The sequence below is a fragment of the Caretta caretta genome, chromosome 5 (assembly GCF_965140235.1).
Source record: "Caretta caretta isolate rCarCar2 chromosome 5, rCarCar1.hap1, whole genome shotgun sequence".
In the NCBI taxonomy this organism is placed as follows: Eukaryota; Metazoa; Chordata; order Testudines; family Cheloniidae; genus Caretta; species Caretta caretta.
Window position 1 is genome coordinate 45,823,663 of NC_134210.1, and position 14,673 is coordinate 45,838,335.

The 14,673-nt window shown below is 38.1% G+C and overlaps 1 protein-coding gene across 2 annotated transcripts in view; it reads left to right on the forward strand.

Moving 5' to 3' along the window:
* Positions 1–14,673, forward strand: part of ARSB (arylsulfatase B) — a 111,086-nt gene that overhangs the window by 92,993 nt on the left and 3,420 nt on the right. The window lies entirely within an intron of this gene.

The following is a 14,673-nucleotide window of genomic DNA, read 5'->3' on the forward strand; positions in this document are numbered from 1 at the left end:
ATTCCTGCAGTGCTATCTGTCCCCTTGCATCGCTCACATGCTTGTTCTGCCCACTGTGTGTCCCTATTCCCAGGCTTGTGTCAGGATCTTTGTAGGCCAGCATAGTTACCTTCTGCAAAGCCTGGGCCAGGGAAAATTCTTCTCTGGCCAGATCTGAGGCTTTAACAGCCGCTTTACACTGCCATAGCATAAAAGAGCTGTAGCAGAGGACAGAATCCCTCACCCTGTCCTGTATACCTTTATTGGGAGGCACCAAGCACACCCAGCAATAGTGCTGTGAAAATAATAAACAAATGAGACATGAAAAAGGAGTTCGGTTTCTCAAATTATAAGTAGAAGACACTATAATAGTCAAAAGCGCACATGGTATCAAATCTCTCAGATCTGCAAATGTTGGTTGCTCCCACTGTCCTTTAATTTTTAATTTTCTTTGGAAACTTAATCTTGCTTTTGTCTCACAGATAAGTGTTTATGTTGAGTGAGGTCATCTGAGTGGTTGAAGATTTCAGTGATGGGATAAATTGTATTACTACATAAGGGCATGTATTCCTTTGAGGAGCTTGGAAGAGATCAGATTAAGATTTGTATTCTTATAGAAATGAAAAATGTAATACTTGGCACTTCTGAAGTTTTCACAGTTTTAGTCTGGAGCTGACATTAGACAAAACTTGTGTCCATTTAATTAATATATGTTTTCTTCTGCTCACGTGGCAGGAAAAATCTCATGTTACTGTAAAGACTGTCAGTGCGTAATCCAAAAGCTAAACTACCCAAGGAAATTCAAGTAAAATGGCAGTCCAATGTTAATTCAGTTTGTTGCCTTAATGGAAGTGCTAGCTTTGGCTGTGTACAGAACTGTGATGTATGTGTACAATAAATGCCTGTAAAGTTCAAATGACAGGGCTGTGTGAAACTTTTCAACTGCCAAAATGATCTTACATTCTTTAAGAGGTTTGGTAGAATCCAGGATTTTGGTTTGCGCCTGTTTCTTAGGCTATATATGTCTAAACCACCAAGAGCCTCTATGAGACTGTAACAAACACACATATATACCCACACACTCTGAGCAATGAGAAATAGCTACCATGTTAGCTGAAAAATATATGTTGTAAAGTTGCCAGTAGATTTCAGCAATTCCCCATACCATGTCATTCAGTGAAGGAGGATGAAGCCTTGGTTTTCTCAGATTGATGACTAGTAGCAACTTATAATTGTGGATGCATTGTTTGTATTTGGTCCTTTAGAAGATGCTTGCATGTGTGTGCATCAACAGGGAACCTACATTTTCCACAGTTTACTGATTCATGTGGGTGCAAAGAAAGTATTTCTGGAAATAATTGCTGTCTTTTTTTCCTTTCTGTAGTAATTTTAAAAAAAAAAATTCACATATGGATCTAACATAAAATGGACAACAACTTCTCTGGTGCTCAGAGTGCTGTAAATTCACTGGTTAATGGGCTAGTGTCTCTAGAAAACACACACATAGTTAAGAGTTAAATTTCAGAAGACAATTAAGAAGTTCAGAGTCAACAAAGCACGGAGTCCTTAATATTAGCACACATGCACACACTCCTCTGAACATTTTCAGAAGTGACTTCAACTTCTACAGAATTGTGAGCGCACGCACACACACACACGTGCACAAACCTATATTTACGTGTACAAATTAGGTAATTATGTCTCTAGTCACCTGATTTGTGCAAGCAAACACCTGTCTTTGAGCATTTAAATTTGTAAGCACAAAATTAGAGGCTGGCTGAAAAACTGGTGTTTTTTAAGTTTTTGTTTTATGTTTTCTCCTCCCTCAAGGTTTACATCCCTTCTGGAATCAACTAGAGGCTCTAAGGAGGAGGGAAGTGAGCCCTTAATTTTTTCTGCACACAATTGCCCAGGAATTGTTCAAAAGACAAAAAATGGGTTAACACATTTGCTCTCTTTTTGCATTTGTATATTTTGTGGGAATTTAAGTTACTTACCTAGAACAGTCCTGTTTCACACAGCTGAGCTACTCCAATCCTTGTGCCTGTGTTGTTAAATATTGCACTAGCCATCCAAAAACAATAGGCTAACTGAAGTATGTAATATACAGAAGAGGACTCCATTCTCACCATGCCATTACTCTCGAGAGCCCAGCATTTGATGTGTTTTATACCAAAAAAAAATAAAAAATTAATGGGGTCAATGTAGCTGGGAGACAATGTCAGAATGTATCTTACCAGAGAGAGAAAAAGAGAAAGTGAGAGAGAGAGCTCTAATTGAGAGCATATGTAGGGCTATGGAAGAATGAGGCGATATTTGGGCTATTTATGTATATAATGATTCATGTTCTAGAAGCATGTTTAAAACAATGTAAATCAAGTGTTTTGTTAAGGGAAAGGTGAAATAGGAGGTCCAGTTCCAAACTGGGTCATTGGAGGGAACTATTCATTTGGATTGCCATCTTGCAGACAGTAGCATCACTCTAGAAAGTATGGTGAATGTGTGAGTGAGAGCAGAAAAAGCAGATGTGAGAAGAAAAAAGGAGTGAAATGTATAGGCTAGTGAGGGTGTGGGGAGAGGATTTGTCCTTCAGTTTGCCTGGGGGACTTCTCCCTTTATTGAGTAAACCAGTGGTTCTCAAACTGTGGGTCAGGACTCCAAATTGGGTCATGACCCCATTTAATTGGGTCACCAAGGGCTTTGGGTTGAAATGGGGTTGGAGAGCACTTTAAACACTGAATTATTTCATCTTTCATGAGTTCGTACCTTGTCTCTCTCACTTAATAACCCCCTAGATCCATTACTTTGCCTTTTTCTAGCAGAGTGGACAGATCTTCCATCCCAGCTTGTCCCCTTCGTTGCCACCCACCCACACGTACATTTTTGCATGCTTTATTGTGCAGTGACTAAATGGGTGAAATATTCAGCATTGTGCTGATTATTACATTGCTTCAAAAATATTTAATTTTCCAGCCCAATCTTAGAAAAGAGCTGTTTACTTCAAAAGGAGATCTCTGAACTGAGACATAAAAAGAGCAAAATTATCTGCTTTTACAAGTCCCTTGCATAACGACAGCGTCTCCTGACAAACAAAGGACACTTGTGACAAATACTAAATGCACAACATTTCAGACACAATTATAATGATCAAAAAGATTTGAATAGGATATGCTCCATGTCAAAGTCCAAGAAACACTTCAGAAAGGTCTAATTCCTATTACAGTTGCATATGGATTAGGCAGCATCCTTTATGCATGTATAATATTCTGATTCTTAGCAGGATTAACTCCACTACAGTATGCATTAAATTGTGCAGTGAGACATAAATTAGTATTGGGTAGCCTCTTACTTGCTAAAACTTACTCAGATGAGCACTGATTTCTGGGTAGCTAATCACATAAGTAAATTTACTCTTGGTATAAGTGTTTGTGTTTCAGTACATCTGTCTCTCCATCTTTTTTTCACCTTTTTGCTTGTTAATCCATTTATAGTCCAATTGATAGTCACTGTGTTTATACAAATCTCATTTTTCCAAAGTTTTTATTAGCCAGTTACTGTCTTGGGTATTTAAGAGCATGAAATTAGCTCAACATTACATTGTAGTGCATGGAATCAGGTGCCTAATAAAATCCAAAAAGAAAAGGAGTACTTGTGGCACCTTAGAGACTAACCAATTTATTTGAGCATGAGCTTTCGTGAGCTACAGCTCACTTCATCGGATGCATACCGTGGAAACTGCAGCAGACTTTATATATACACAGAGAATATGAAACAATACCTCCTCCCACCCCACTGTCCTGCTGGTAATAGCTTATCTAAAGTGATCATCAGGTTGGGCCATTTCCAGCACAAATCCAGGTTTTCTCACCCTCCACCCCCCCACACAAATTCACTCTCCTGCTGGTGATAGCCCATCCAAAGTGACAACTCTTTACACAATGTGCATGATAATCAAGTTGGGCCATTTCCTGCACAAATCCAGGTTTTCTCACATCCCCCCCACCCCCATACACACACAAACTCACTCTCCTGCTGGTAATAGCTCATCCAAACTGACCACTCTCCAAGTTTAAATCCAAGTTAAACCAGAACATCTGGGGGGGGGGGTAGGAAAAAACAAGAGGAAATAGGCTACCTTGCATAATGACTTAGCCACTCCCAGTCTCTATTTAAGCCTAAATTAATAGTTGGTGGACAGCCTCATGCCCATGTGCATTCCTGTAATGCAGGAGAGCTGGATTTGATTATTCGTCTCATTCTCTTACGGTTGAACATGAACCAAAAAGGCTTTCAGTCATCTGCTTGCAGATTGAGGGTAAGGCTCTCAACTTGTTGTTCATATTGCTGATCATAGGTAGAATATGAACATCCACTGTTCTAATCCCCTTACATATAAATAGTAAAAGTGAAGTTTTGGGAGAAAAGGAGGCCATGAATCTAGCCACCTGTTTGACTAGTTTGTAGCCTGTCATTTTTTCCTGCAAGTGCTTATGTAGCTCTTTCTAACAATACGTTCTTGACCGCAGTCTCCACTGCTGTCTTTGGATGTCCATTTATTGTTGATGTTTATTTTATTAACCCAAAGAGCTTACAGAGTAAAAATTTTAAAAGCACCTATGCAATTTAGGCTTGTAAATGCCATTTTGAAAAGTGACTTAGGCATTTTAGAGCCTAAGACTTCCTTGACTTGCCATGGCAACCTACGCCCCAAACTGCCTAAACCATTTATGAAAAATTTACCCTCAGTTGAAAGATGCAACAGAGAGATGAAGGTTAGGAGAAGGAGGACAATAAACAAGTGGTCAAGGTGACCATCTAACGGATCTTGCTAATACAATTCTTGATAACACAACTGTGTTCTTTTTTTAGTCTTCATGTTAAGTATCCACTGTGTAAATCAATTCCTCGTGAACTCTTGGTGTTCTCTTAGCTTCACTTCATTTCCTCTTGTTGGATATATCAGATGATAGCAGAACCTCCAGACCTTTTCCCATCCCTGCTTATAACTCTTCATTATTCTTGTTGCATTCTCCTTTACCTTTTTCATTTCTTTAATATCCTGTCTGCAGTGTGGTGCCTGCAACTGTGCACAGTTTTTGATGTATGATCTCCTATTTTGGGTTGTGTTCTGGCACAGTTCTTATTCAAAATATATGATATATTAGGCGACTGGAGGGGATAGTGAAGTGATTTGGGTTGTGGTGCTGTCATTGTGTGAGTTATACACAATTCTACGTCTAAAGGTATGCAGTTCCGTCTTTCCTTCTTGCCCAGAGGATACAATGTGTGTGGCTTTCTCAGTGACCAGCAGAGATACTGAATTGAATACATGTTCATTCAGACATATTGCAAAGAAGAACAAGGTGTTGATGGAAGGAAGCGACTTCATGGCAGGGGTTGGTCTCTGCACACCCTTTGCCAATAAAATTCACAATGTAGGGGATGCTCTTATATCCCAGGTTCTGAATACCCCAGGAGGCATTTATCTTGACATTGACTGTTTTTCTCTCATCTAGGTCTTTGTCACCTGCAGATTGAAATACTCCTGTTTGCACTACATGAGGCTACATTTGAACATATACACGCTATACTGGCTTCAGAATATAGTGGCTCATATGGGTCTAACTATAGGGATCATGTTGCATCTGTGCACCCTAGATTGCATTAGCTTCCTATTTGCTGCTGGGTACAGTTCAAGTGTTGATTATGGCTCTGTAAAATATCATGTGGTTTGGGTCCCTGCTATCTGCGAGACTGCCCCTCTTTCTCCTGGTTGCTCATTACTGCAGAGGAGAACAGCTGCTGTTTTTGAACAAACAGTTTTTAGATTTCAGCTTCTGAGGTTGGTGCAGTGCAGGAAAAAATTACTCAAATTTGTTTTCCCTATTGATTCAAGGGACTCCACATCTGTTAGCCTTCAGGGGATGGTGTGTAACTCAGCTGTCTTCTTAGGCTTTTGCCTATCAGACTCAGGACAGGATGTATTGGTGTTTAATTTTGTTTTTAGTTTCAGGGGTTGAGAATCTTTTTAGTTAATGCTCATTAATTTTTTTGGTTTTTAAAATAACGTGCTCCCAGAAATGAATGTAATAGATGCAATTTTATAAATCCTAAATAGAGACCTATATGGACTATAATGCCTATACATGATTGCATGAGTCAAAAGCAAACTAAATTTCATTTGTTTGTCCATTTTTAATTGGAAGCTGTCAAGGTTCCTCCCCCACTCTGAACTCTAGGGTACAGATGTGGGGACCTGCATGAAAAACCTCCTAAGCTTATCTTTACCAGCTTAGGTCAAAACTTCCCCAAGGTACAAAATAGTCCACCCTTTGTCCTTGGATTGGCCGCTACCACCACCAAACTAATACTGGTTACTGGGGAAGAGCTGTTTGGACACGTCTTTCCCCCCAAAATACTTCCCAAAACCTTGCACCCCACTTCCTGGACAAGGTTTGGTAAAAAGCCTCACCAATTTGCCTAGGTGACTACAGACCCAGACCCTTGGATCTGAGAACAATGAAAAAGCATTCAGTTTTCTTACAAGAAGACTTTTAATAAAAATAGAAGTAAATAGAAATAAAGAAATCCCCCCTGTAAAATCAGGATGGTAGATACCTTACAGGGTAATTAGATTCAAAACATAGAGAACCCCTCTAGGCAAAACCTTAAGTTACAAAAAAGATACACAGACAGAAATAGTTATTCTATTCAGCACAGTTCTTTTCTCAGCCATTTAAAGAAATCATAATCTAACACGTACCTAGCTAGATTACTTACTAAAAGTTCTAAGACTCCATTCCTGGTCTATCCCCGGCAGAAACCAGCATATAGACAGACACACAGACCCTTTGTTTCTCTCCCTCCTCCCAGCTTTTGAAAGTATCTTGTCTCCTCATTGGTCATTTTGGTCAGGTGCCAGCGAGGTTACCTTTAGCTTCTTAACCCTTTACAGGTGAGAGGAGCCTTCCCCTGGCCAGGAGGGATTTCAAAGGGGTTTACCCTTCCCTTTATATTTATGACAGAAGCTAATGACCAAATTTTCATAATTGCAGTAATAAACCTTCCAATTTGTTGATGCAGACTGGACAGCTATGTATGCCAGTAGGGAATTAGGATGCAGTTATCTGTGTGTTGTGTGCAAAAATGTGTCTGTCTTTATGTAATTTCTTTGAGGGTTTTTTTATTTAATGTTGTAAAGCATTTGAATACATAGCTGCTTTATCTACAACATTTTATATGCTTTTAGATATTTAATTACTTCCTTTTATATCTGATGATCAAGTGATTCATAGCTGATATGGTGTAGGCTCCCTGCACATTACTGCTGATGCCTCAACAGCCTGATCCAGAGCTCACTGAAGTCCATAGAAAGACTTCCACGGACTTCAGTGGGTTTTGGATCAAGCCCGTAAACCCTGGGCTGCATTTTTCCTACTGTTCAAGATTTAGACATTAATCAGATAGAACTGGATCTGCCAAACATTCCAGAAGTGAGAACACAGGAACGGCCACACTGGGTCTTCAGACAGTGGCCAATGCCAGGTGCCCCAGAGAGAATGAACAGGATAGGAAATCATCAAATGATCCATCCCCTGTTGTCCATTCCTAGCTTCTGGCAAAAGTATGGTATATGTAGTGACTAGACAGGGTGGTTTGTAGAGGTAAAAGGCCACATTTACCACCTAAACTGTTTTTCTACTTAATTTTTGTCAAGCTAGTATTAATTCCGTAATATTTAAGATGTTCTGTCCTCCTTCTCCACCCACCACTTCTGATATTGTAGTGCAAAAAAACAGACTCTGGTAGATTCACAGTAGTCTGCAGAGCCTGTGAATGGAAAAATATTACCTCTGATTTTGCACCATTGGGGAGCAACTCTTTCATTTAATAATGCCATATGAGTAGGTGTTTCAAACCCTGAGAAGACAGTAAAATGGTTTAAATGAGAACAGCAGTTGTGATGTGCAAAACCCTGGATCTATTTTAATGGAAGCAACAGGAGAATGATCCTGTTACCATTTTTATGAGAACCTGTGAAGCTGCTGAATACAATCGGGATTTCTTGGGCAATTACAATGGTGTGATAACTCTAACACCCACTACTGGAAATACTAGTAGATACTCCCACTCCCTTCTGATTTCATACACAAGTGATTTTTGGTTTGCCAGTCTCTGACTTTTGTTTTAATAGATCTCCTCTGTGGTTGTTATGAACTACTTATTATCTCCTGATCAGAAAGAGTATGAAGGTTATGTAAATCACTTTTAAATTACAACTATTTCTTTTGGAAAAAATCCCAGTGACTCTATAAACTCTGGTTTTATTTAAAGGTCCCTTTCAAGTATTAAATAAGAGACTGCTCTGAGATTTAGCAACCCATTCTCAGCAAAAATAGTGATACAAATTCTAAAAAAAAATTGTGAATCATTGATAATGGCTTGGATCAGAGTCCCAGCATAATATAAAGAAGTTGTAATTACAAGGTGAATTTATCTTTTCTGGATTTGGTAATTGTCAGGCAACGTCCAGCCTTTTGAAAGCCTATCTTTCCATTAATTCAGGTAACTTGCTGATTTTAGTCTCTATTAAAAAACACGGAAGAAGAGAGATCACTGTTAAAATTATAACTTTAATAATTTTGATTTTTGTTTTCACACTTATTAGCCCATGTCAGCTAAAGATTAAGGACTTGATTGTGTTTGGCCCTGCATGGTATGTGAAAGTTTTATCTCACTCTCTACTGGCTAAGGATCTGAATCTGTGTTGGGGGAGTGTACAGTGCATCCTAGCCAAAGGTGTGGAGGTCCCTGCGATCTCTCACTAGGGCTCCTCATCTTCCTCAAAGCATGGCTGACCCTAAATAGCTCAATAGTAATGCTTTGTTGATCTATTTGCCCAAGCAAGGAGAGCTGTGGCACGCATACCTCTTATCTCTCCCTTCTATCATTAGTCCACTTTAAGTGGTTTATACTGTACTGGGGAAAGATTTTGATCTCCTGTTTGGATCCTGTTATGAATTACTTGGAAATAGGTGAAGATATTGAAAAAAGAGTAAATGGGGGAGAGAGGATCACGTAACCAGAAAACCTGGCAGAAAATTTCAACGAGCTGATGTAATTTTCTCTATTAGTCCAGGAGTCTTAATATGTAGAGATGACCTGTAGTTACTAAGGGAATCCCTGAGCATGATGCACGTGGCAGACTATCCTGAGGGAGGGAAGGGAAGGAGAGAGAGAAGGGGGGGGAAGGGAAGATGATGATGGCATCTCTAGCACTTGCTGGAATTCATTAAATGCACTTTATGTAACTGGCCTCGAACAATAGCACCTGTCTAGTATGTGTCTTAGATGTGTTTCCAGTTTTTAGTGGAAAGACTGACAGTCAATTTGGAATCCCCTCTCATCCTGGATTTCAGTGGTTTTTCATAATATGCACTCTTCAGCTTTTTAAACTATGACAGGATCTATTCTGAGGTTATGCTAGAACAGGAACAGATCTAAAATAATTGCTTTATTCTCTCTTCCATCAGCTGGTTTGTGATGAAGTTTATAGCCTTTTATGATTATATTTTCCCCTGTCATATAGTTGTCTGTGGTCCTATTGTATGGGAATATTATATTACTACAAACTGTGGAAAATGGTAATGATTTGCACCCTTTCTCTGAATAAATCCAGTGCACGTTCCAAAGGTGGATAAGTGTTACCATCCCTACTTCATAGATAAGGAAATGGAGGTATAAGCTTAGTCTGCTTCTGCTTTCCACATTGGACACCAGTTGTATCTAGCTCATTACAAACAACAGAAGTTTGTTGTTCGAACAGAGTGGCCTGCAGAGACATGGCTCATCTGACAGCCATTTTGGATTAACTCTTAGGACAGGGCTCCCTTTCCAAACTAAGTATTAAATTAACATTATTTCCTCCTACTCCAAAATTATTCTCGAAACTCCCAGATTTATTCCTTACACACTAGAATATGAGCCCACACTGCATAGGAATACAGTGTGCCTCAAGCAATGTTTTTTTGGACCCTCTAACTTATGTGGTTGGGATTTCACAAAATGCCATGTTAGAGAAAACTGTAGTCTTTGATCTCTTGCCATTTAAAAAAACTCTCCTCTCAGCATGGTTCATTCTCATCATCTTAATCACACACTGAAGGATAATATTTAGGTTAGTTTTCCTTTTCTTTCATAGATGTACTGGCTATTTATATCTCAGCTCTTTAAGATTCTACCAATTACTTGAGCTAGCCTTATGTTTAGGGGGAGAAAAGGGGTGGGGAGAATAATGAGTCATATACATTCACTACATCTCTTGTAAGTGTCCTGTATACACACTGATATGTGAGAGACTATATCCATAGTACATTTTTAAAAAATGAAATCTTTCACTTTTATCTGCTGGCTAATCTTTTTATGACTGAAGATTAGAGAACAAAGTTCTAATTAATATTCTCTATAATTATTTTTATCACACTTTAATGAATCTCCATCTACAAATTTATATATTGGACTGGGTGAAAAGGAATTTGAACTTTGGTTCAAAAGAGTTGAAGTTCAGATTATCTCTCTTCTCTGTCCTGTAAATCCACTCAGAATGGGTATTGACTATTCTGAAATTTTTTATGTAAATTGTCACAGCATATTTGTCTGAGTTGTTTTGTTTGCCAATTGAAAGTCTAAAGATTGAATCAATTTGAAACAAGTCATAAGGAATATAAACAGTAAATGAGGAGAGATTTGAAATTTCCAGCCTGGATAATAAATACCATGTGTAGTGCTTTTCTTCAGCATTTTCTGATTCAGTTTGTGTCTGACATACTTTTTCTTACACTCCAATTTCACTTTGAAAAGGTCCAGAGAAGGGAAATGAAGACTTTTACAGGCACGATGAGACACAGAGAAAAAGAGGTGACACAAACCAGAATAACTGAGCCTGGAAAGAAGCATTAGAGAGGACTTGACTGAGATATTTAAAGATATAAAAGGTAGTCCCTTCATAACTGGATCAGTCCCTTCCTCTCTACATCCACTAAATAATATCAGAAGAACCAAGAGGTTACTCAGTTATTTTAAATGGTCAGTAATTTAGAATAATTAAAGGAAATTATACTTTATGGAGCATATATGATGTGTGTGTGGCATTTCTGGACATCAGAAGCGACAGTCAAATACCATGAAAAGATATTAAGAGTTGGATAAGTCTGATCAATAACTATAACTGTACATGCTAAAAGAACACAAATTACCTGTTATGTGTATGCCGATCACTACAGAGGTCAGGAAGGAATCATTCTCCCTATTCCCCATCTCGATAAAGCACTGCACACTTGGTTAGATGTACTGGGTTACCCAGAGTGCTGTAAATGTACAGAAGTACATAGAAAGATTAGTTCTCTGTCTGGAAGAGCTACCAATCTAACCTGAACAAGGCATGGGACAAGAGCACCCATGGGACAGTGCAACGGATTTGAAGTGGGGCTTCGAAGGAGGAAGGGGATGTGGAAAGTTTTTTTTCCCAAGCATAAGGGATGGCATGACAGATGATGCAAAATCAAGTGAAAGAAGATAACAGAGTGAGCAAGTAGGAGAGAGGGTAAGAAGGTAAAGTAAGGAGGTTTTGGAGTATTTTCACTGTCCTTTGAAGCATCAGATATTAGTCATTTCTAGAAGCAGGATGCTTGACTGGATATACCCAAGTGCTTCTTCTGTCTGGCAAATCCTATGTTCTTATAATGACAAATATTAATTATTAGTTGATAGTCCTGGTTTTTAATGTAAAATTGTACAAATATAATTAAAATATAATCTAGGGGTCAGTTACATTGGTATTCATCTATAGTAACTCCACTGTCTTTAATGGAGGTATTCTAGATTTATATTGCTGTAAATGAGAATCAAGCCTCGAGTGAATACCTGATTTGTTTCCTAGATTACACTGATATAGTTTGTTGTTATCTGTGTGGATAGCCATTGCCAATGTTCCTGTGTCGGTTTACTCTATCCTTCTCTTACCCTTAACTTTTAAAGTTCTTTTTATGTTAGCAATGCTACCACATGCTTTGTGTGAGTGTTGGCTCTGATCTCTTTGGAGAAACCACTTGTACAGGAAATGGGATTGTCTTTTGAGATTTATTTTAAAGTTATGATGATGCTGTATATGTAATTTTTAAAGATAAAGTAAAACCAAAATTTTAATATTGAACTATTCAGTATTCTTATCTTCTGTGCAAGGACTTACAGCTGCAATTTCCCCACACGTTAAGACCAATGTACCCAAAAGTCTTTCTGCAAATTCACTTGTGCAAATAAACATGTAGATAAACAATTTTTTTGGTTCATTCAAAATTGACTGGTTGGCTCACATGTATTTTATAGGATTGTATATTAGCAAGTTGAATTATGATGTTCCAATCAATTACACTTATAAGCTTTTATAAAAAGAAACACCTGTTCTGGTCTTCATTCAGGCTTTGGTTACATATTTTACTCAATTGTGCTTTTTTTGGACTTCTAAACTCAAGTGTGTGTATTTTGAAATGGTAAAGTAAAATATGAATCATGCTAGTAATTCAACACCTAAATCTTAAAGTGACTAGCATTTTTGGATGACTTGATTTTTTTATGTACAAGTTGACACATCTTAGAATAGAATATCAGGGTTGGAAGGGACCTCAGGAGGTCATCCAGTCCACCCCCCTGCTCAAAGCAGGACCAATCCCCAATTTTTTCCCCAGATCTCTAACTGGCCCCCTTAAGGATTGAATTCACAACCCTGGGTTTAGCAAGCCAATGCTCAGTCCACTGAGCTATCCCTCCCCCCGAAGGGGCCTAATTTTCAGAAGTGCTGAGCACCTGCCCTCTGAAAATCAGGCCCCTTAAAGATCCAGATTAGGCTCTGAATATCATTAGTTACTTTTGAAACTTTAGGCCCAACAGTGTAAAGTGCATCTAATACACAGACTATGCACAGTAGTAGAAAAAAGATCTAGGGTAAATTTTCAGAAGTGCATAAGTGGTTTAGAAATCTGTGTCCCATTTTCAGAACTGACATAGGCACTTGAGAACCTAAATCCCACTGAGCTCCTAAGTTCCTAAATCGGTTTTGAAAATAGGATTTAGGCTCCTAAGTCAGTTCAACTAGGGATAAAATTTTCAAAAGTCTTTATCTTTCCTATATAGATATGCTATTTAAGTGCTTTCTTTGGTTACCCATCAAATATCTACACCAAATATGTTATGACATTTGATACCAATATATTTGATGTAGCAGTAAATATTAAAACAGCAACTTTTGAATGAAACTTCACTTGTTTCTTATAACAGTGAAAATGCTATAGTGTCAAAAAACAGGCATTTGAGAGGAAAATAGTGCTGTTGGGGAATGCTCAGTTGGTGGACTGTAGAGAAAGAGAGGCTCCTATTTGCAGTTATGATAATTGATGGTAGAGGGAGCATTTCGTATGGAGAAGGTGAGCTGCAGTATTTCACTCTCTTGAGACTGAATTATTGTAACTTCTACATCCTACATTTGTCAGGCAAAGCCCATCACACTCCAGTCCATCTTGTATACAAACAGTCCTCCACCACTTGAACAGGACTAGCAATGATGATACAAGAGTAAATGTCTAGACTTGGCAGAATTTGATTTTTTTTTTTGTTTGTTTATTTCTAAGTGTTTGGGTGGGGGGTTTGGCAGAAGCTCACCTGCAATAACAGAAGCTGAAGAATTTTATTTTGGAGGTGGCAGAGAATATAGTGGAGTGGAAGAGAAGGAGAAAGAAAGACTATTGCAGGAAGAAAGATCCAAGTGTAAGGGGACAAACTATAGGATGGCAAGGGTAGAGACCATATCAGTAATATTTATGCTTATCTTAATATTGCATCTGGTGCTTAGATACTGTAGTGCTTAGCATCTGATAAATGCACCATAGATAGATCTGTCACATAGCATATGCTGTTCTTGTATGAATACAGATCTCTCTGTAGCTGCAATTTCTGAAGAAAGTTGACCTGTACTATTTGTGAAACAACATACCTGACTTAGCAACAGATAATAAAGTTCTTGGCACAAGATAAGAGTATTACAGTAGGTAGATTATGACTGACAGAATTCTGTGTGTGTGTATAAATTATTCAAAATATTTCAAACAAGTTGTATTCAAGTTCATACTTTGTAGATGTGTTTGCTAAAAGAGCCAAAAAGTTGCACTAATTGAAAGCTCATTTGGACTTGACTAGCAAAACAAAATTACTAATGAAATCCTGAACTAAACTAAAATACTTGTGTGTTCTTTAGAAATACACTTACCATAACTTGCAGTGAAAAATAATACATCATTTAATGGAACTTTGTGTTTGAGCAAAAATTGTATTTTACAAAAGGTATATGTGCTATTAATTGATTTTATATCTCTATATCTGTGGATCTATTGATAAATATAAAATCAATTAAGAGTGCATATATCATTTTTTTAAATAAAATGCATTTTATATTGCCTCATGTGATTTACAGGATTTGTTCTCTGCTTAATCTCCAGTATTACTCTCAGCATCCAGTCTGACATAACAGTTATACCAGCTGTAACTCACATCCCACTGATTCTGTTTTGAGCTGTAGATGCAAAAACCAACCACACCAGTCCCTGTGGCTCCCTAATTTGATAGTTTCCAACTCAAATGTTATAA